General features: G+C 40.1%; 1 non-coding gene across 1 annotated transcript; it reads left to right on the top strand.

Annotated features, from left to right (window-relative positions):
- Nucleotides 1–15,797: 15,797 nt before the first annotated feature.
- Nucleotides 15,798–15,904, top strand: LOC112087235. The gene has a single exon (XR_002899985.1). It is a non-coding gene; the product is annotated as a small nucleolar RNA R71 (small nucleolar RNA).
- Nucleotides 15,905–23,805: the final 7,901 nt, after the last annotated feature.

Raw genomic sequence — 23,805 nt, 5'->3', positions numbered from 1 at the left:
AATGTGCAACAAGATTTCTTTTGGTGCACACTTGATCTTTTCTCATATGGGACGTGATCAAGACTCAAATGGAGCCAAAGTGCAGCGTAGATGGCCTTCAAGACTCTTTCCTCAAGACTTGTCACAAGGAGAAAGCATTGAGGACTCATATCCTAGAGAAGTTCCAAGACTAGTCTTTGATCCTGGAGGAGACAATTCTTTTATAGGTATTTTTTCTTTTAGTTTATCTTTCTTTTTCCAATAATGTTTTCATTTTCTTAGTTTCAGATTTTCAAAAAAAACACAAAAACACCAAAAAAAAAACAAAATGTGTTTTACCGCGGCCCAGCCTGACCTATACCGCGGCCACGACCTCTTGACCTACGGCCACGACCCCTTGACCCGCGGCCACACCATTCCCTGACCCGCAGCCAGCCTAACCTTCACCTGGCAACACGTTTTTAAGATTGCCTGAGACGGAGGTCTTACACTTCGATTCAGACTTTGGTGTCTTCATTAAGTTTGTAGAAGAGACAGTAATCTTTCCATAACACTTGGAATCAGAAGATTTGGAGCCGTGAGCTGAAGGTTATGACCGTTTGAAGATGGACTTGTCTTGCAGCTAGACCAATCAGATGCGCATCAAAGAACCAGTGAGACGGGAACCTTGCTCACCCCGGACGCAGTCAAAACCTTCATAACAGTTGAATCTTTGTGAGTCACCAGTCTCATCGAGTTGGAAAATCAGGTTTGGACCACTGAGAAAGAAGTTATGTAAGTTGTGGTGCAAGTGGTCTGTATTGGTATCTCTTCAAAGAGATTCACAAAGACCAATGGCATCTCTTCTTGTCAACATCCAGGTAAGTCTTTAAAAACTTTTCAAAATAAATTTTTCTTAGGAAAAAACAAATTTTTAAAAGAAAAATAGGATTTCAAAGATCAAAAGGTCTTTCTCTTCATCACTCCCAACAAGCTTAAAAATTTTGAGAAAAATACCAGATTTCAAACTTGACAAACTTGCTTCAAATTTTTAAACCTGTCTCACTCTTTTTCAAAGGAAATTCCAAATCTATCATCACATCACACTTTCATCAAAGGTATGGTACCAAATTTCTCACTTTTCCTTAAAAACACAAAATTTAGAGTTTCTTAGAATAAGTAGAAATTTACCTTAGGATGATTGGAAATTGTCTTTGACTCAAGACTAGAATTTTAGGTAGTTAAACTGCATGATTTAACACCTAGACCCCATAGATATGTGATTTTCAAAATTTGAGATTTGAACACTTGAGAAAATCAAAATTTGAAGAACTATTTGATTCATCATAGCAAGTCAGGATTGTTTGGTCCTTGTTGATAGAAAACCAGATTAGATTACATATGAGTGAGCATTAACATCATCTTGATTCAGAAATCTCATGTGTTGGACATCAATATATCGAACTTGACCAGGAACTCTCAGATTTTGCAATGTTTAATGAAATTCCAGCTTGTTTGTCATATGAATGTGTTTGTGAAAACTCTATAAACACATTGCTCATAAAAATCGATAGAAAATCAGCTTCAGTTACTCTCTGTCTTGAGAATTTCGTTTTGCAGGTCATGGATCTCTCTCAGGTACGACTCATTCGAACCAAGAGGAGTGCTCATGCGAAAAAGCCCCATTCGCAGGAGACATATGATGCATTGAACGAGACACAGCTGAGTCATGATGTACCCTTCTCCACCTTCATTGCCGCGCAAAGAAGAATCTTTTCAGGAGAGATTCAGTGAACCTCCACTCAGCTATCTTTCCCTCGAAAAGTCAAGTCTTCCTCTAGGCCAAAGGTGAAGTTTGTCAGATCACCCCAGGTTTCCTAGCTTTGCTTGTATCATTGCAAGAAACCTAGTGAAGGTTAAGCATGAGATGCTTACATCTGATCGTCACGACTACTACCAGCTTTTGGGAGCATCATTACTTCGCTTATAATAGCAGCAAGAGTTGATTTTACAGCTGAGACACCTCTTAGAGAGGATTGGTTTGATCTCTCTCAGTTCTCTAGAGACAGGAATATCAGAAGCGCCAAGATGGACCCAATTGGATTTGCTTACAAGTTCTGCACCAGTTCCACCGAGTACAGGGTCCTTCTACCATCGGATTCAATGCCCCGTCTCCGAGATGGTTACATACCCAGGATGGAAATCAGAGACTAGCGACTTCCTACCATCTTTGCCACTCTTCCCTATGACCATGAGGCAATTTCTGGATGCAAAAGCTAAGAGAGAGGTAGCTGCAAACAGCAGGACACGTCAACCTGCACCATCTTCATCTCGAGCCAGTTCTTCTCAGATTAGAGCATCCACTAGGAATGATGCAGACTTTGCAGCTTTGAAAAAGAAGCTTGATCAGCAAGAGAAGATAAACAGGCGCATGAAGGAGTTACTGAAAAAGAACCACATGTATGATGATGATTCCTCTGCCACAGAGATAGACAGCAGCCATGAGACCAGGTGCCCATCCATCACCTCATCCTACCCACGGTTCTACATCATTTTCTTTTCTTTTCTTTAGATTATTTTGTTTTTATTTACCATCTTCTCACCAACTTTTTCACACTTGGGACATTGTGATTTAAGTCTGGAGGAGGATGTTCATCCTTTACTAACGAAAGTTTGTTTGTTTTGAGTTTTTATTTCATAAAGGGATTTTCATAAAATGTTTTCAAAACGTTTTCAAAAACAGGAACACTGATTTCAAAAACAGGAACACCAAAAACAAAAACTATGATGAATAAGACCCATGTGCTTCTAGACTTTACATGATGGTTTCTTTTTTTGGTTAGTACTAGATTAGGCGGTAGTTAGAGTACTTGCACTACGAACTCCCACCGGAGGATTTCTATTCACACTACAAGAATACACGAATTTAGCGACACCAGAAAACGTCTGAAAATAGTCGCAAATCGGAAATTTACGTCTGATTAGCGACTAAAAGAAGTAGTCGGGAATTCTTAGTCGCTAATTAATACAGTCGTGAAATAGTCGTAATTTGGCGACTATTTTACGACTAAATTGCGTGTGATATAAACTGACGTAACGTAGTCGTAAATCCGTCGGCAAATATAGTGACTAATTTACGACTAAATTTGCGACTCGTTTACGACTAAAATGCAGTCGTACTCTTAATATCAACGTAGAGCAATTTAGTCGTTAAATAAGCAGTCGTTATTTAGACGGTAAATAAACGACCATTTGACAACTGTTTTGTGACATATTTACCTACTTATTTGCGACTGTTTCACTACTATTGTCGGAAAATGAACAGTACTTTGTTGCACTTTTACGACTGAATTGTGACTGATCTGTGACCTTTTTCCAACAAATTTAAGACTGTTTAGTGACTATTTTGATCATCGTTTTTGTAATTTGGTATTTGCTATTTAGAAACTCCCAATTTTGAAACCTGTTTATAAACAGTGCTATAAAATGCTCATTTGAATACTAAAACCATGATCAATATTTTAAAAGCCAAAAACCAATACATTCATCATCATCATTAATTTAAACCCAAAAAATCTCAAATGGTTTCTATATACAACCATTATAGAGAATACAAAATGAGAAGAGACATACTCTTCTAAAGTTTCCGAGACATTAAAAAGAGTCCTAATTAAGGTTCCGAGACATAAAAAAAAAGTGAGAAGAGACCTACACATCTAAGGTGGTACTTGATGTTTGAGTTACATGTGTTGTCGGATCAGCCGGCGGATCATCAGGTTGTTGAGTGGTAGACTTCGCAGCATGAATGGTCGATGGAGGAGTTTGACTAGCCAAAAAATCATTGAACCGTGGATCAGTTTTAGTCAAGTACCTTTCAACCATGGTGAGCTTCTCGATCTTGGCTTCTTGTGCAGCTGAAGCTTTGGCAAACTCTGCTTCACGCCTTGCATTCTCAGCCGCTTGGAGCTCTATTTGGTGTTGAGCTTGTTGAAGCTGTTCCTGCAGAGTGCCGTAGGATGCAGAGCTTCCTGGGTACTTCCTCTTGCCATTGACGTACAAGTGAGAGAGGCTACCAACTCCATAAGGTACACCTCTTTCACTCATAATAGTCGACTGCGAATACAAAAAAAAGAGTCAGACATATGATTCATTAAACTAAAACAATGTTAGAATCAAAGGAAAAGCAAGATAAATCCATAAAAGAATAGAGAACCTTACATGTAGAAACAAGCCGTTCTGCTCTTCCACAGTTAGCTCTCGACGAGGTGATGTACCCTCAGGATTGTCTGAGCTTTCAGGGTTTAGGGCAGACAACTTGGCTTCCAAGTTTTTCTGGTAAGTCTCAGCCACTCTCTTTGCCTTTCCATCTACATAACTCCCATCCTTTTTTGTGTGAGTCCTGATGAATACCTCACCAAGACTCACCGGTCTACCTAATTCCTCTTCCTGAAATTATAAACCAAAATATGTCAGCGGGTAAGTTATTAATCATATTTCCTAAAACTAACACTTATTGAAGAATAACAGAATAGAAAGTTACCATTTCTTGCTGGATTTGCAGATAGGATTTCTGTCCTGAGAAGTGAACGTGAGGTCCAAGACCACCACGTTCAGACAACCGAGCAGCTGAAGTTGTTGAACTCTTATCTTTAGATTTTTCGGTGTCCCAATAGGCAGTCATTTGTTCCCAGAGTGTATCCCAGATCCAGTTAGGTTGCACTCTTGATGTCCTTACGGTGCTGACCATATCCTTCATCCGGCTTTTGCAAATGCTTTCAAATTTTTCTTGAACCACACCAGTGATCAAGGGATCCCAGGTGTGGGTTTTCTACAACAACAAGAGACAAAGAGATGATATTAGAATAAGACATAGTTACAAAAACAAAACAAAACCATGTAAATGAAAAAGGATGATCTTACCGCGAATTCTATGAAGTAACGCTCTTGTCTATCACGAGGCACACGACTCCAGCTGTAGAAAGGGCCATCAAACTTGTTGGTGAATACCTTGGTAATCTTCCGGGTAAGAGAGGACTTGTCACGACCAAACCTGGATACAAAGAAAACAAAGCAAGCAGTCATCGAGCCATCATTTGAAGAATGAAACAAATGAAGCTAGAGTAAAAAAGACTTACCATGTTGTACCCGGTTTCTCTATGGGAGATAGTACCGTAGTGTAAGCCTCTCTCCCAGGCTTCGTGAGCAATGCATTTAGAATACTTAGCTGGTCTTCAGAGAGGTTGACATCACCGTATTCTTCATCTGATGGTTCTTGAAATGCAGCTTCTTCGCCGTCATAATGAGCTTGTTGAGAGTGTGGAGAATTACCTCCTTCTTGAGATAATGGAGAGGCTCGGTTTTGAGAGAAAGAAGAAGCTCCAGAAGCTCCTTGGTGCTGCGATTGAGGTGATGCAGAATGCTGCCGATGAGATTGCTCTTGCAACCGGTGTTGAGGAGATGGAGAGAATCGAGTTTGAGAATGTTCTGACCTTCTAGGTTGAGGCGGTGGTTGAGACTCAGGTGCTCCTTGTTGCGAGTTCTGGAAGAGCTCCATCGGCGGTGGATAATCTCTTACATGTGTAGGGCCGTTGGTCGGGCCTAGCGGTGGTGGAGATGTCGCCGGTATGAACTAATACCGACTGGGTAAGGGAGTCGATGCTCGACTGGTTACGGCTGCTCCTCCGGGTTTCTTCCTTCCACGGCCACCCATCGGAATCACAGAATTGGCTTGGGAACAATGCTCGTCGGGAATTTCGGGATGGGTTTTTCGTCGGAATCGATTCAGGGTTTCGTCGGGATGGGTTTTTCGTCGGGATTGTCGGGATTGTCGGGAATAGCGGTCGATTAAGGGTGCTAGTATCAATTAACAGTCACTTTTGGTCGAATTTGGGGATTTGGGGAAGAGAATGGATTTGGGGATGAAATTAGGGTTAGGTTTTAGAAAGGATTTGGGGATTTCTCGTAATTAAGGTTGAAAACGACTAAGTATATTAGTGGGCTTAGTCTAAATAATGGGCCTGATAATGGGATTACACGTGGGCTTTGTTTGTGGGTTAAATTTTGGGCTATTAGTAGTAAAGGAGTCGGAAATCAGTCATAAATTTTTAAGTTTTTTTTAAAAACAAACACAGTTTATCTTACAATACAACAAATTTATTCAGCAATTTTATTCATAAACAGACACATATTAGTAAGGATCCTCTTCATCTTCATCATCATCATCAGATGATGACAAATTACATCTAAATTCATCTTCTGGTTCTGCATCTCCGACATCGTAATCGAGATTTATTGGGTTTACCCTGTGTACTCGATTTTCAACAACGATATCTTCAATTGTGGTCAGCATTACGCCATCATCATTATCTTGTTGCAAGAGAATTGGTTCTTTGTCTTCATATTGTCCTGAAATATTCCCTCTTGGATTCACTTTTAAGACGTTTAGCCACAGCTGCTTTGGTTTTTTCCGGTATGGATATGGAATATAACAAACTTGATCTGCTTGGGAGGCTGTAGAATACAAATAAAATTAAAAACAAAAAACATTAAATGTATTGCTTTAATTTGTATATTCAATTTATATCATTTTTACCTAGAATAAATGGTTCGTATTTATTGTACTTTCTTGATGAAAGAATGTCAACGAGACCACCATTGCTCCTTCGAGTGCCTCTACCAATTACAGGGTCATACCACTCACATTTGAAAAGTGTAATTTTCAGATTTGTCATCCCCTCATACTCGAGTTGTATGATATCATTTAAGATCCCGTAAAAATCAGCTTCATCAGATGCATCAGTGTAGTTTTCTCCTTTAACACACACTCCAAAGTTACATGTCTTCCGTCCCATGCCATGGTGGCGTGTATGAAACAAATATCCTCTCGTAAAGTAAATTGGCCAGGTTTTGGCTTTATTGACTGGTCCGTGAACTATATCCTGAACCCAAATAGGAAAAGGGTTTGTAGTGTTCCAGTAAGTAACCTGCACATGTAAATATGGATTGATTATTAATCCGTTGATGGAAAACGTCCATAGTTAGTAAAAATATAGCTAGAAAACATACGTAATCTTTCACCCATGAAGGATATTCATCCGCTCTTTTTGCAGAAATTTCTTTATCAGAGAGTTGTGGATATTTTGTGCAAATGTAATCTTCGAACATCCTGTCCACCACAAACATATATATTATACAAGAAATGATTATAGATTAGGTATATCTGACAAGGATAAAATTCGATATACCTCTCAAATGGTTGAAAGTAATCGCAATTTCGCAAAACATATGCATGTGCAATTTTGTGATCTTTTTCTGAAAGCCATATTTCATGCATTTGCCCACTTGGCCGACCTACGTGAGTAAATATATCAGGAACTCCGGGGACATCATATACAGGGGCTTCACCTTCGTCAAATCTTGTTAACCTTTCCCATTACATAAAAATCAATATAAATTCACATGTTAATGTAAAATTATCCTGTGGCCAATATTGACTTATAAATATGAATTATCCATTTGGAGTTTACCTTGATTTTGTTTGTATATGATCGGAAAAGTAGTGCTCCGTAAAATAAGCAATCTCGTCGTTGATATATGATTCAACAATCGATCCTGATGCATATCTTTTGTTCTTCGCTTTTGCTTTCAGTTTTTTGAAAAACCTTTCAAAAGGATACATCCACCTATACTGCACAGGACCTCCTAATTCAGCTTCATAAGGAAGATGTATAGGCAAATGCTCCATTACGTCGAAAAATGATGGTGGAAAAATCTTCTCCAAATTGCATAAGATTAGGACTATGTTTTGTTTTAGGATTTGGACCCTGTTTTTTTGCAAAGTTCTTGAACATAAGTCACGAAAGAATCCTCCAATACCGAAATATATTAAAGTCCAATTATAAATAAATTACTATAAACATATATTATACAAGTACTATTAAATAGACTATAAAGTACCTGATAATGCAAGGTGGACGTTACGGTCCAAGAGTTCTGCAAAGATAAATGGAAGTAGCCGTTCCATAAAAACATGGCAGTCATGACTCTTCATGCTGGCAAGCTTTACTTTTTCAATATCAACACAAGCAGCTAAGTCTGACGCATAACCATCTGGGAATTGTACTGCTTTCACACATTCCAATAATCTTCTTTTATCAGCTTCTTCCAATGTATATACCGGAAAAGCGGCTTGCCCATTTTCATCAACATGTAAGTGTGCCCGATCACAGAATCGTTCTATATCCAATCTTGACTTTATAGTGTCTTTCGATTTACCTGGCACACTCATTAGAGTATTCATGATGTTATCAAAGAAATTCTTCTCTATATGCATCACATCAAGATTATGTGGGAGATTGAGGTCCCTCCAGTAAGGCAACTCCCAAAATATACTTTCTTTGTGCCAGTTATGCCACTTCCCATATCCAGGCATCTTTTTTTCATGACCGTTGCCACCGCAGTCAGTCGTTTTTGCAGGATTGACAGTTTCTATGCGCTCACTATAAACTTGTTCACTTGTCAAAGACTCTGGTGGTGACTCATTTATAGCTTGTCTACCCTTCAAAAAGTCTTTTCTATTCTTTCGTAATGGATGACCATGAGGGAGAAACCTTCTATGACAATCAAACCAACACGTCTTTCTTCCATTAGGCAGATAGAATGTCTTTGTATCGTCCAAACAAATTGGACAAGCCAATCTACCATGGGTCGTCCATCCTGACAACATGCCATACGCGGGAAAGTCGCTTATCGTCCACATCAGCACAACCTTTAATTTGAAATTCTGCTGCAAAGATACATCATATGCATCGATACCAGTTGACCATAATTCTTTTAATTCCTCGACAAGAGGCCGGAGGAAGATATCGAGACTGGCACGCGGATGATTTGGCCCAGAATTCAATATTGTAAGGAACAAGTACTCAGTCTTCATGCACATACCAGGGGGTAAATTATAAGGAGTCAAGATCACAGGCCATAACGAATGATTACGAGACATGCCAAATGGATTGAATCCATCTGTACATAATCCAAGATAAACGTTACGGGGTTTTTCAGCAAACCGGGGATGTAAATCTTGAAAATATTTCCACTCTGCAGCATCAGAGGGATGACACATTTAACCCTCCTTTGCTTGGTGCTCAGCATGCTGATAGTAGGAATTTTTCAATCCTTGATCAATTCCTCAACTACTCATGTCATTGTAGCACTTGAGGTATCAATCCAAATGGAGAGATTCTAGACACTAGAACTATGAGGATCAATTCTTAATCCAAGTCTAATAAGCAGATGAGTTGGTAACCAAGATTATCTAAAAGCATATAACAAAACAAGCAAGAACAAACAGTAATTAAGAATTAAACAAGCAAGAGAAACTAAACAAACACTCAAATTCAAATAAAAAGAAAGCTAAACCTCTAGATGTGATCATTGATTAGGGTGCTTTAAATGTGAATTCATGATGCTAAGCAAACAATGCAACACTTGCAAATCTTTAGTCTAGACTTCCAATTCAGATTAATTCATTCTCATGACAGAAGTCCCTTTGTTAATTACCAATTCAAGACTAATTCCCATTAGTGAATAAGCAATTAACAAGCATAAGGTTCCAAGTCTAACATGACCAGACAGCCTCTTTGTGCATCAAAATAAGAGCTAAGAAAGACTGAATCTTATACAGAAAGATAAAGCAAGCATCACATGATCTCAAATTCCAATTAACTTAGAACTCTAATCTAGATTAATCCTCTCATGAAGGCACTAACCTCTACACTAATCCATTTTCAAACCAAATCATCATTTGTGAAATATGAATCAATGAGCATTAAGAAACAGTTCTAATATGCCATTCATGCATTTAACAATCATTCCCATGACATTAATGCATAAACCCTTAGTTAGCTTTCATTCAGGCATTTCATCAAACACTTTTGGTGCATGAAAAACCCAGATTCTAGACCCAAGTGATGTGCAAGGATCTAGCATTAGGATCAGCTAACTAAGGAAAGGAGAAGAGAATCTAAGCTTAAACAATCATTAATCTACATCTAAGCACCCTAATCTACACACCTAGAAGCTTAAAAGATGACTACTCACTAATCATGAAGAACACATCTAATCTTTTGCAAGAGATGATGTTAATCATGATTAGAAGCAGAAATGAGATGATGAGATGATGAGAAACAGACTTAGATTGATTAAATCCTTGAGATCTCTCTTAATCAAAAACGTTTTTACACTAAAAAGGAAAGAAAACTAGAGAGAAACTAAGAGAGAAGATGATGTCCAGGGTTTTTCTCCCAAAAAACTATATATACCTAGTGCTAATGGACCGGGTCAGCCCAGGACAAATTGGGTACTGACCCGGCTCAGTTGGGTCAAGTGGAAATCCTGCGGGTCAGTCCAGTATGTCCCAGGTCGCACACCTAAGTCGCAGTAGATGAAGACTTGTCTTGGCTTGGTCTCCTTCCTCTCCAACTCGCAGGGCTAAGGCGGTTTCTGGGGAATGTACAAACTGTGCGGGTTGGTCTCTGTTGCACCTAGGTCGCAGGCTCAAGTCGGAGTGATTTGCGAGTGATCGTGCGGCATAGTTCCAGGCGCGGCTAACTCGCATGCCTAAGTCGCACGATTGTGGACTTAGCATTTATCTTGCTCTTGAGCTTCAGACCTCTTCCAGTGATAGTTTACCCGCACATATCAACTCGCAGCATCAGCATTCAGGCGTTCATCTTCAGGCCTGCGGGTTAACCAAGTCGCAAGACCATCTCGCAGCATCCAGAGCAGCTTAGACCACTTCGCATTCCGGAGAGTGTAACTCCTATGAGACTTGTCCGAATTGAATGATTTCGGTTGCAGAAGACAGAGGACTCATTTATCTCCAACTTTGGTGAAGGACGATTCGGTGCTTGGGAAGTGTAAGGCTTCCTGGAGGGCACATCTTTGCAGTGCATGTACACGACCAGAGAGAGGCGTCTAGACATGTGTCCATTCCGGAGACCGTATCTTTCTGCTCATAGATCCGAATTGAATGCTCTTGGACGTTCTGGAAAGAAGACTCAAATGTCTCTGGTTCTCATGAAGGACCCGGAAACTAAATCGGCCTGGAAATGCACCGTCCTTCGCATCCTTTAGAACTGATCTGCTCGGTCCGGAATACCTGCGAGACTGGGGTTCCTTCCGACAAGCTTATCTCTCTGCTCACGCGTCCGAATTCCACGATTCCACTTGCTAAGAGACCGTGATGCAATGCTCTCCAACTTCTATGAAGCACCCACCGTCTGAATCGGACCGGAAGGCTCCCCGGACAGGCGATCATTCAGGGGTATCGGATTGCTCCGGAATGAGTGCGAGACCTGTTCGTCTTCCGATTACCATATCTTTCAGTTCCGTGGTCCAAATGCCTTGATTCAAACTGTTATGAACTCTTGACTCAATTATCTCAAACTTTTATGAAGACTCCGACAGCTGAATCTTCCGGCAAGAGCTTCCGGTGACGCGATTTCGGAAATGTATCTGCACCCGGGAATTTTGGCCGAGAGACTTGACTGCGGTACGTATTTTTGGCCGAGAAAGCTACCCGCGGGAAGGATTTTGGCCGAGAATCTTCGGCCATCAGTATATCATTTTGCCGAGAAACCCAAAATTGCTCCTTTTCACCATTTTTGATCATTTCAACTCCATTTCTTCATCTGAATCACATCCTCCACTCCAAATAAACTCCAAAAGCACCTGTTTAACACTCCAAAACATGCAAAACTCTCTTGGCCCTAATGAAATCTCCTAAGTCCTAAAACAATGCCTAAAGACCTAAAATGCATGAGATAAGACATGATTTGGACTAAAACATGTACACTAAATGATGCAATTTATGAATATATCAACTCCCCCACACTTATCCTTTGCTTGTCCTCAAGCAAAAAGAACAAATGAGAGAGAGAGGTTGAATGCATTGGGAGTTCATATTTCCTTTGAAAGAGAAAAGTGACAACTAAGAGAATTCAAGTTCATGCTCAATATGCAATGCAAGACCATACTCTGATGTAACAACTCAACAGTAATCTCCACAAGTTCTCTTATTCCTCAACTCTTTGACATTCATTAAGCTCTTTACCAAGTGGATCAAATGATGCAATGTTCAAACAAGCAAAGTTTGGCTAGGGTGAGGTAATGAGACTAAAATGATCTCATCAGCGCCTGAGTGGGTTCAATGCAGCAAGGGGATCTCTCTATGAATGATCAAACTTTGGCAGAATGCTAAAGGTAAAAAGCAACCTATGCATACAAGGGCAAGGACTCATCCCACCCCACACTCTACTCAAAGCTTTCTCACTTGCTCAACCTCTCAAGAACCTCACTTTCCACACTCATTTTCCTCTCACTAGGGACTCACTTTTCATTTTCACACTCAAGTCTTGGAGTTCAAACTTTACATAGCTCTTTTGCACTTTCTTTTGTAACTTCTAGCCTCTTTTTCTTTCTTTTTAAAACATTTGAGCTCTTGGGCTTCTTTTCTTTTCTTTTCACTTAGAGGCTAGACTTTTTCTTTTCAAAACACTAGAGCTCACTTTCTTGACTCAAAACTCCAAGACTGATTTCTTTTCTTTTTCTCCTAGTTCTCACCATTCTCCTTTTATTTCCACTCATCTCTCCTTTTTCCACTCACCAACAAGTATTCCCCCACACTTAGTTCTCACCAAATCTCTCAGCTCCTTGATGATGGAACTTAACACTCAATGAGACTTGCCCTTGTCGCTCTAAACCTAACACTTTCTGCTAAGTTTGATCCAAGGTGGCCTTTCAATCACACACAAACATTTGGCTTGAAGGAAGGATGGGTTCAAGGTGAGGAAAACTGATCCAGATGTGGACTCAGCTATTTGAGCTAAGGAAGAGGGTGGTAAAAACAGGATTCTAGCTCAAATATGTATATAGGTATCCACAAGCTTATTCAAACAATGCATCACAAGATAATTTCATGTCAAGTTCAAGGTTTTCACTTATTAGAGTTGAGTTCAATTCAAAATTGCTTCTCAGATTCAAACCATTTCAAGCCTTGCAAGCACAGAAGTCATTTCACAAGCATATTTAATCCAAATTCTCAAAGTGATGTACTCTCAAGGAAAGAACCTATCATTACTCCCATTTGCATATGATGCAACCTATATGAAAATGCAAACTTGACTCAATCCTAAAATGTGAATGCAACTACATGAGCATTTTTTTTGTGAAAAGTTTTCAGATTTTTCCATTTTTTTGGTTTTTATATGCACTTAGATGAATGCAAAATGAGACTCAAAGTGAAAAGGAAAATAAGAGCAGAATAAACATGATTAGTAAACACAAAACCCCTCCCCCACACTTAAATAACACAGTCCCTTGTGTTATAAAAGCATGAGAAAGAGAAAAAATCAAACATGAAATGCAAAAGATAAAGAAAAATGCTAAATGCTCATTTACAAGTGTTTGGAGTGATACCTGGTGTGGTTCTTGTGCAAAAGGGGAGTGAGTATCTGCACCAGATGAGGCCAGACACCACTGGAGATGGATTTTGCTTGGCCTGAACTCCCTTGCTGCGGTCTGGTCTTGTCTTGATCCAAACCGCACACCTAGGTAGCTTTTGGGACTTAAACGTTTTTCTGGCCTTAAACACCTCTCTCAGCTCTCTCACATGCTTCTTTCCATTCATCACTGAGCTATGTCCTCCAAAGATCACTTAGTACCTGAGACCAACTCACAAAACCCATCAAAAAGTTCTAAAACATAAAAGAAAAGAGAAGAAATCAAAAGATTATATACAAGGATAAACTTGGGGTGTCTCCCAAGAGCACTTTGTTTAAAGTCACTAGTTTGACTTCTTACCCTCTTTTTAGTAAGGGAGAGGAGGAGCTTTGATGCTCCAGGTCTTGTCCATGAATTCAAGTTTGAGGTCCTTGTTCATCATCTCTTGGACACCATCAGATCCTTTGTCTATGAACTCTGGTGTGAGGATAGCTCTGACTTTGGCAAATGGTCTTGATCTTCCATTGCCTTTAACCTTGTATTCAACAGCTCCACCAACAAACTTCCAAGGAGTGAGAGTTAAGACCTGAGAAGATGACTCAAGAGTGAATGGTCTGGTTCTTGGTGGGTTCTTGTCTTGAGACCCTGAGCCATTGCCTTTGTTGCTGCTGATCTCCTTCTCACTTGGTGTAGGAGATAGAGATTCCAAGCAAGCTTCATCATCACTAAAGAAATCCCCTTCAAACTCAAGATCAGGTCTTATTAGGGATTCTTTCTTTTTCTCAACAGATGCAAGGGGTATAGCTTCTTCTATAGTTCCAATACTCCCCACATACATCATCCCATAATGTTTCAACTCATCAGAATCATCAGATATAACTCCACAAAACCCAGCAAGAGGAGGCTTAAGAGGATAAGATACTTCATCATCTACCTTAGCAAGTATCACTCTTTGAGTATCAAAGTCCATCCTTGCTCCTGTGGTGTTCAGAAATGGAGTTCCAAGCAAAAGAGGTAGCTCTTTTGTCTTCTTCATCTTCATAACTACAAAATCTGTTGGAACTGTGCATTCACCAATTTTCAATGGGTAGTCTTCAAGGATTCCATATGGTTTCTTTGAGGATGAATCTCCAAAGGTGATTGACATGGGGTGATGCTTAAGACTCTTGATCCCTAGTCTCTCCACCATGTCTAAAAACATTACACTGATGCTTGATCCAGAATCACACAAAGCATTGTCCACTTTCAAATTTCCAAGAGAGCATGAGATGGAGAACTTTCCTGGGTTTCCTAGCTTGGGAATAGATTTGGGTTTCACCCTTGTTGAGCCAGTGCTAGAAACTCCATCAGATGTCCTTCCTTGAACCATTCTCTGATCCTTTCCTTCAGCAATCTCAGAATCATTCTCTTTCATATCAAAACAAGCTGCCTCCCCACCTTCTTTCTCAATGTCCTCATTGAGATCACAGAACAGGAACTCAAACTCATCTATGATGGCGTCCTCATCATCTTTTGTCAGGCATTTGTCACTTGAGACATTGCCATGGAGAAGGTCCTCAATTTCTTGGACAGCAGCATGATTCTCATCATTTGAGAGAATTGCATTGCAGTATTCTGTTTGATGTGCAATTGATGTCCCTGGTAAAGATCTTTGAGCTTGAGAACTGCAGTGGCCCTTGTTGTTCTCTAGAGTCTTGACTTTGGAAGCCAAGGTTGAAAGTTGAGTTAGAAGATCAGAATAAGTGCAGTCCACCTTGTTGTTAATCTCTGCCATTTTCTTGTTGAAGTCTATGGCACCACTTGCTTGACCTTTGAGGATTTGCTGGAGCAGGTTCTGCACTTCTTGATCCTTATTCTCTGAGTTATGTTGGAGACTTTGTTGTTGGGGAGAGACAAAACCTTGTTGTTGAGTGTTTTGAGGATATAAGTTCTGGTTTGGGGGATTCTTGTAGTAGGTAAAGCCCTTTTGGTAACCTTGGTGGCCACCTACAAAGTTCACCTCAGCTGTGATGTCTTCCCTTTGAAATGTGTCTTGAAACACATGATTCACATCTCTAACAAAGTTGGCTGACTGATGAGAAGCTAAGAGAAGTGTGTCTAGCTTCTCATTGAGAGACTTGATGTCTTTCCTTGTCCTTTCCTCTTCAGCACTCACAGCCCCTCTTGAATTCCTTTCAAAGTCTGATCCATAAAGCTCATCACTCTGAGCTACATTCTCCACTAGGGTCATGGCATCATTGACTTCCTTGGTCATGAAATTACCATTTGAAGCTGTGTCCAAGAGAAGTCTGACCTCTGGTAAAGTACCTCTGTAGAATGTACTTAGCAGCTGACAATCTGAGAATCCATGGTGAGGGCATTGCATGGTATACCCTCTAAATCTTTCCCAAGCCTCACAAAATGATTCATGGTTCTTCTGAATGAAACTTGAGATTTCATTTCTTAACCTTGCTGTTCTTGATGAAGAGAAGAACTTGGTTAGAAATGCTCTTTTGCATTGCTCCCAAGTTGTGACTGATCCTTGAGGTAGAGACTTTTCCCACTGATGAGCTTTGTCTCCTAGAGAAAAAGGAAATAGCCTCAACTTGAAACTGTCCTCACTCACTCCATTCATCTTAGTTAGATCACAAACTCTATCAAAGTTGTCAATGTGATCTAATGGGTCTTCTAATGCCAAGCCATGGAACCTGTTTGATTGCACCATGTTGATCAGGCCAGATTTGATCTCAAAATCGTTTTCAGGTGTTGGGGCTTGAATCCCATGTCTTTGACCCTGAGCATTGGCCTCATCACCAGCTCCCACAACTTGTCTTGGACGTGGAGGCGGTGGCTCTTCTTGATTCTGGTGGTTTCCATTACCACCATGAGCCTGTTGCCCTTGATCCATACCCAACCTCGCAATGTGCTCAGCTCTTTCTCGTTGTCTCCTTGCTTGACTTCTGGTGTTCATACACCTGAAAACAAAGACAGCACTTGAAAGGTAATCAGTAAAACAAAAGAAAATGACTTGATCTCAAGAAGATCCAAAGTCCTAATGCTAGAATGAACTCTCCAATTGGCAACGGCGCCAAATTGATAGTAGGAATTTTTCAATCCTTGATCAATTCCTCAACTACTCATGTCATTGTAGCACTTGAGGTATCAATCCAAATGGAGAGATTCTAGACACTAGAACTATGAGGATCAATTCTTAATCCAAGTCTAATAAGCAGATGAGTTGGTAACCAAGATTATCTAAAAGCATATAACAAAACAAGCAAGAACAAACAGTAATTAAGAATTAAACAAGCAAGAGAAACTAAACAAACACTCAAATTCAAATAAAAAGAAAGCTAAAACTCTAGATGTGATCATTGATTAGGGTGCTTTAAATGTGAATTCATGATGCTAAGCAAACAATGCAACACTTGCAAATCTTTAGTCTAGACTTCCAATTCAGATTAATTCATTCTCATGACAGAAATCCCTTTGTTAATTACCAATTCAAGACTAATTCCCATTAGTGAATAAGCAATTAACAAGCATAAGGTTCCAAGTCTAACATGACCAGACAGCCTCTTTGTGCATCAAAATAAGAGCTAAGAAAGACTGAATCTTATACAGAAAGATAAAGCAAGCATCACATGATCTCAAATTCCAATTAACTTAGAACTCTAATCTAGATTAATCCTCTCATGAAGGCACTAACCTCTACACTAATCCATTTTCAAACCAAATCATCATTTGTGAAATATGAATCAATGAGCATTAAGAAACAGTTCTAATATGCCATTCATGCATTTAACAATCATTCCCATGACATTAATGCATAAACCCTTAGTTAGCTTTCATTCAGGCATTTCATCAAACACTTTTGGTGCATGAAAAACCCAGATTCTAGACCCAAGTGATGTGCAAGGATCTAGCATTAGGATCAGCTAACTAAGGAAAGGAGAAGAGAATCTAAGCTTAAACAATCATTAATCTACATCTAAGCACCCTAATCTACACACCTAGAAGCTTAAAAGATGACTACTCACTAATCATGAAGAACACATCTAATCTTTTGCAAGAGATGATGTTAATCATGATTAGAAGCAGAAATGAGATGATGAGATGATGAGAAACAGACTTAGATTGACTAAATCCTTGAGATCTCTCTTAATCAAAAACGTTTTTACACTAAAAAGGAAAGAAAACTAGAGAGAAACTAAGAGAGAAGATGATGTCCAGGGTTTTTCTCCCAAAAAACTATATATACCTAGTGCTAATGGACCGGGTCAGCCCAGGACAAATTGGGTACTGACCCGGCTCAGTTGGGTCAAGTGGAAATCCTGCGGGTCAGTCCAGTATGTCCCAGGTCGCACACCTAAGTCGCAGTAGATGAAGACTTGTCTTGTGAAGCCTGAATCGCCTTGTCTTAGCCGCACGCCTAAGTAGGAGTGTTTTGCGAGTGTTGCTGCGGCTTGGTCTCCTTCCTCTCCAACACGCAGGGCTAAGGCGGTTTCTGGGGAATGTACAAACTGTGCGGGTTGGTCTCTGTTGCACCTAGGTCGCAGGCTCAAGTCGGAGTGATTTGCGAGTGATCGTGCGGCATAGTTCCAGGCGCGGCTAACTCGCATGCCTAAGTCGCACGATTGTGGACTTAGCATTTATCTTGCTCTTGAGCTTCAGACCTCTTCCAGTGATAGTTTACCCGCACATATCAACTCGCAGCATCAGCATTCAGGCGTTCATCTTCAGGCCTGCGGGTTAACCAAGTCGCAAGACCATCTCGCAGCATCCAGAGCAGCTTAGACCACTTCGCATTCCGGAGAGTGTAACTCCTATGAGACTTGTCCGAATTGAATGATTTCGGTTGCAGAAAACAGAGGACTCATTTATCTCCAACTTTGGTGAAGGAAGATTCGGTGCTTGGGAAGTGTAAGGCTTCCTGGAGGGCACATCTTTGCAGTGCATGTACACGACCAGAGAGAGGCGTCTAGACATGTGTCCATTCCGGAGACCGTATCTTTCTGCTCATAGATCCGAATTGAATGCTCTTGGACGTTCTGGAAAGAAGACTCAAATGTCTCTGGTTCTCATGAAGGACCCGGAAACTAAATCGGCCTGGAAATGCACCGTCCTTCGCATCCTTTAGAACTGATCTGCTCGGTCCGGAATACCTGCGAGACTGGGGTTCCTTCCGACAAGCTTATCTCTCTGCTCACGCGTCCGAATTCCACGATTCCACTTGCTAAGAGACCGTGATGCAATGCTCTCCAACTTCTATGAAGCACCCACCGTCTGAATCGGACCGGAAGGCTCCCCGGACAGGCGATCATTCAGGGGTATCGGATTGCTCCGGAATGAGTGCGAGACCTGTTCGTCTTCCGATTACCATATCTTTCAGTTCCGTGGTCCAAATGCCTTGATTCCAACTGTTATGAACTCTTGACTCAATTATCTCAAACTTTTATGAAGACTCCGACAGCTGAATCTTCCGGCAAGAGCTTCCGGTGACGCGATTTCGGAAATATATCTGCACCCGGGAATTTTGGCCGAGAGACTTGACCGCGGTACGTATTTTTGGCCGAGAAAGCTACCCGCGGGATTGATTTTGGCCGAGAATCTTCGGCCATCAGTATATCATTTTGCCGAGAAACCCAAAATTGCTCCTTTTCACCATTTTTGATCATTTCAACTCCATTTCTTCATCTGAATCACATCCTCCACTCCAAATAAACTCCAAAAGCACCTGTTTAACACTCCAAAACATGCAAAACTCTCTTGGACCTAATGCAATCTCCTAAGTCCTAAAACAATGCTTAAACACCTAAAATGCATGCAAATGAGACATGATTTGGACTAGAATATGTACATTAAATGATGCAATTTATGAATATATCACATGCCATCTCATTGCCGCTGCAGTCTTCTGGCTCTGATACAGCCTCTTCAATCTATCACCAATAGGTAGATACCACATACGACTATATGGTATTCTGGTTCGTGAACGTCGTCCTTCGTTAGACTTATATCTTGGTGACTGACAGAATTTACACTCCTCCCACATTTCATCTTCTTCCAGAATATCATACAATTGTTAATACAAACATCAATTTTGTGAAATGGAAGCCCCAAATTACCCATCAATTTCTCTGTCTCGTAATGTGACCTGGTTGACTGATTTCCTTCTGGTAAATACTCCGTAAACAAAGATGCCCACGAATCCACACACTTTTCACTCATATTATAATCTACTTTGTTTTGCATGAACCGAGCAGCTAAAGATAACTGCGAGTGACCTTCATGACAACCATCATATAATGGTTTTTTCCCAGCTTCTAACAAGTCGTAAAATTGTTGAGGATGGTTACGCACCGGTTCTTGTACATTCTGATAACTATCTTCTTGATGATATGTATCATCTTGATGATAATTACCATGAAATGCATCATTCACCATATCCACATATCTATCTCCTACTACATTACCCACATTTTCTTCACTCCAATTTAAATGAGTTATATTACCATAACTAGTTCCATAATCCATAGTAATTTCTTCCCCATGCTTATACCAAATATAGTAATCTGGCATGAACCCTTTACTAAAGAGATGGTTCCAAATTTTTTTTCCCGGCAAAAATTTATTATTTTTGCAAACACTACAAGGACAGTAAAATTTACCGCCATTACTCTGCGTTAGCGTCTGGTTGTTCGCAAAATTCATAAATTGTTCTACTCCGGATACAAATTCCGAATGGAAATTTTCCGTTTCTTCGTCGATCCGTTTATACATCCACTCTCTATTATTATTATTATTACTGAAATTTCCAGACATTATATCTAGAAACGCTCTCCAGAATTTCGGAGCTTTTAGATTGTGATTGTGAGTGAATGAAAAGAAGATGCGTGGCTCTGTATATATAGAAAATTTTATGACTAATTTGCGACTGATTTGCATCTCAATAGTGACTGCCGTGTTTTAGTCGCAAAAAACCGGTACACCTACCACAAAAGTTAAAACACGTGTTTTTTATCAAGCGACTCGACAAATACGTCGTACATTGGTCGGTAATTAACGACCAAATTACGACTGTTTGTATTTAATTCTAATTAGCGACTGTTTGACGACTATTGCTAATCAGTCACTATTTAGTCGGGGTGTAGTCGTTAAACAGTCGTAAAACGTTACGACTGTTAAAACAGTCGTAAAATGCAGTCGCCAATTTCATGTTTTCTTGTAGTGTCATGGAGATATTTTCTGCCAGGATATACTAGCTCATTTTACTTGAACATAATCTTGACATCTAATTTTCTCATCATTGGTTTTAGCAGGCATCATGAGATACATCTAGGACATTTTTACCTTATTGTTACCACTCTTTGTTGTCCTAGATGGCCAGTTCATCTTTAGCTGGTACCATACCCTTTACCCAAACCATCATTTCGAACCTCATGCATTTTCTCTCTAGCTTATATCGACCGATATGTGCAAAAACCCGGAGAGGGAGGAACAACATAGTTTTCAGTCACTCAAGAAGAAGACTGAATGAAATCGGGAAAGAGGAGTATCAGCAATCCTATCAAGCTTAATGGTGCCTAAAAAAGCTCAATCATAAAAGTAAATTTCGTGCTCCCTAAGACTCTATGTCAGAAGGCTGTTTCCCCTTTCATCGCAAAAAAAAAAACAAAAAAAAAAATCGAAAAAAAGAGAGAAAAAAGAATGAAAGGAAAGGAAATCAAAAGCCTAAAGAGTCTAGGATATCCGAAATTATTTGAATTAAAGGCTACAAGTATTCATTGGTGGATCATTAGTTTTAAAACCTGGATAAAAATCTAAGTCTGGGGGAGTCATGAGGAGAACCTGAAGAAAGAGGATCAGAAATCTTAAGGCAAGAAGAATGTGACTGGAAACTGTGGGGGCATTAACAGTTCCATCCTCTCTTGCTGTTTTCCATAATGTCTTGTCTCTCCAGAAAAAGGTGACCCTAAACACTAAGAACCGCACCCCTTAAACACCCATTTTGAATACCTAGCCTTGATTGCTTTACTAAAGTCCTTTGATGAGAACCACTTGAACTTTTAATGCATGTTAAGAGCTAGTTAACTGAAAGATAGTTTTAAGGGTCTAGACTTTCGCATGACAGATCAACGGACTAGTTATGCCTGTATTTTGGTGAGAATTTTCTAGACTATCCCTGATTTGAGCATAATGACTAACTTTGGTTTAGAAGCATGGTCTCTGAGATTTGGTTAGTTCCTGGGATTTTCAAACCCCTTTTCTGGAGTTAGATCTTTTATTTTGTTTGAGGACAAACAAAGGTTTAAGTCTGGGGAGTTGATAACACCTGATTTTGATCATATTTATGGATCACTTTCAGTATCTTATGCAGGTGTTTTCAATCACTTTTGAAGGTTTTATAAGTTTTTTCCATTTTTTGGAGTTTTAAAAGACTTTTCAGGTTACTTAGGCAAAAAAAAATGCAAATTCGAGAAAAATTCACTTTTAACCAATTTCGGACCGTCAAAAGTTTCACATCCGATGAAGACCTTCTCACAGTCTGATCAAGCTCAAATTTAGACACAAGATAGAGGACAAAACTTTCCATTACAAGTGGAATCAAAGCAATCTAACGGTTGGATCATAAGTTATTTTCAATTTACTGAAGACATGTTCTGCAGTCTCGCGAAAGAAGCAAGAGAAGGAATGAACTTTGGAGATCATTGGCCAACCACCACAGTCCAGGAGCTTGTGAACGCGGTGAACAACATCCTGTCCACGCCTCAGAGCCTCCAGCCATGGTGGATCCATATTTACCAGCCTTGGAGAGCCCAATTCTGCAATAAGCCCATAGACGGCCCAATAGCCTATTTTCAAGCCCAACTCATTCTCTTTTCACAAGAAGCCCAAAGGACGACCAGAAACACTTGGAGACTTATAAATATGTATTTTAGAGACCTAATTTCGTGTGTGCTCTCATTTCCCCTTGATAGGGAGGCACCAAACTTTTGTTTCTTAGGTTTAGATTAGGGAGATAGAGATTCTTCTCTTGAACCTTTATTGTTTCTTTTCATCTATCTATTCAGTTTATGCAATCTCTTTTACTTTAATGCTTTTTGATAACACCGGATTTTGACCATTTTTATGGATCATTTTAATATCTTTTACAGGTGTTTTTACTCCATTTTCAAAGGTTTTCAAAGGATTTCTATGTTTCCGGATTTTAAAAGACTTTTCAGGTAATTTGGGATAAAGAGGCACAAAATGGAACAAAAAGACTCTTTTGGATAAATGCAGACCGTCAGAACTCTCATGGAGAGACGAAGACCTTCTCACCGTCTGATCACCCTCAAAATTGGACAACTTATAGAAGAATCAACCAGCTTTCAAATGCACTTGGTTTGGAGACATTCCAACGGTTGGATCTCAAGATATTCCATTAGCGCCGAAGCCACGCGGAGTCGGCCAGCAGCTCATGCGACCGCGGCCAACAAGCTATTTGCCACGGTCAGAAGCTTCCCGACCGCGGGAAACAAGCCAATTGCCGCGGTCACAGCACTCCTGACCACGGCATTCAAGCTCCGACTTAAAGCCCACTTATCTGAAGCCCAAAGTCATTCCCAGCCTCAATTCCGGAACCCTAGAGACCATGGAGTATTGGAGACTATAAATACATGTCATTTAGGTCGTTTTTAGACACAACCCTTCATACTTTACAGAAACCCTTTTTCCTTTAGCCGTTTTTATGAGATTTTTGTAGAAGATTGTTCAAGTCCGAGTTCTTCAATAGAGAAGCTTTCTTTATCTCTTTTCTTTACTGTTTTTCATTACTTTTATTAAAACCAATGATGATGTCGAACTCAGCCATGTCTGAGTAGATCCCGAGTTGGGCTTAGGGTTCCCGAAAGGGGCTCTCACAATTGATTAAGACATCTAGGTTTATAGATCTGGGATTTCGACATGTTCTCTGTTTATTCTTGTTCTTATTTCATGTATGCTTGATTGATCACCTAGTATCTGATCTAGATAGTTAGTGTTGCGAAAGTTTTCATTAAGTATCAGCCCTAGAATGAAACAGGCGATTTTTCCGTAGGAGTGGAAACCTACCTGCGGCGAGATCGTGAGTATTGACGAGTCTTGTGCAGCTCTTGCGTTCTCTCCCTTCCAGGGCCAGAGTGGAAACCTACTGGTCAGGGTTGCGAGAAACAGTTGGTTATGATCACGACAGTGCGAAGTCATACTGCCGTACTCTAGCTCTAGAACCCATATATTGTTATCTGTCAATCCCAATCTATTTACCTTAGTGTTAAAACCGATTATGATCCCTTAGAGTTCCCAAAAGCTCAGCGTTTTTAACCATAGTTTACAATTCCATCGATTTTT

Source organism: Eutrema salsugineum, unplaced genomic scaffold, assembly GCF_000478725.1.
Source record: "Eutrema salsugineum unplaced genomic scaffold, Eutsalg1_0 scaffold_9, whole genome shotgun sequence".
In the NCBI taxonomy this organism is placed as follows: Eukaryota; Viridiplantae; Streptophyta; class Magnoliopsida; order Brassicales; family Brassicaceae; genus Eutrema; species Eutrema salsugineum.
This window is presented reverse-complemented; position numbering and strand designations above follow the sequence as displayed.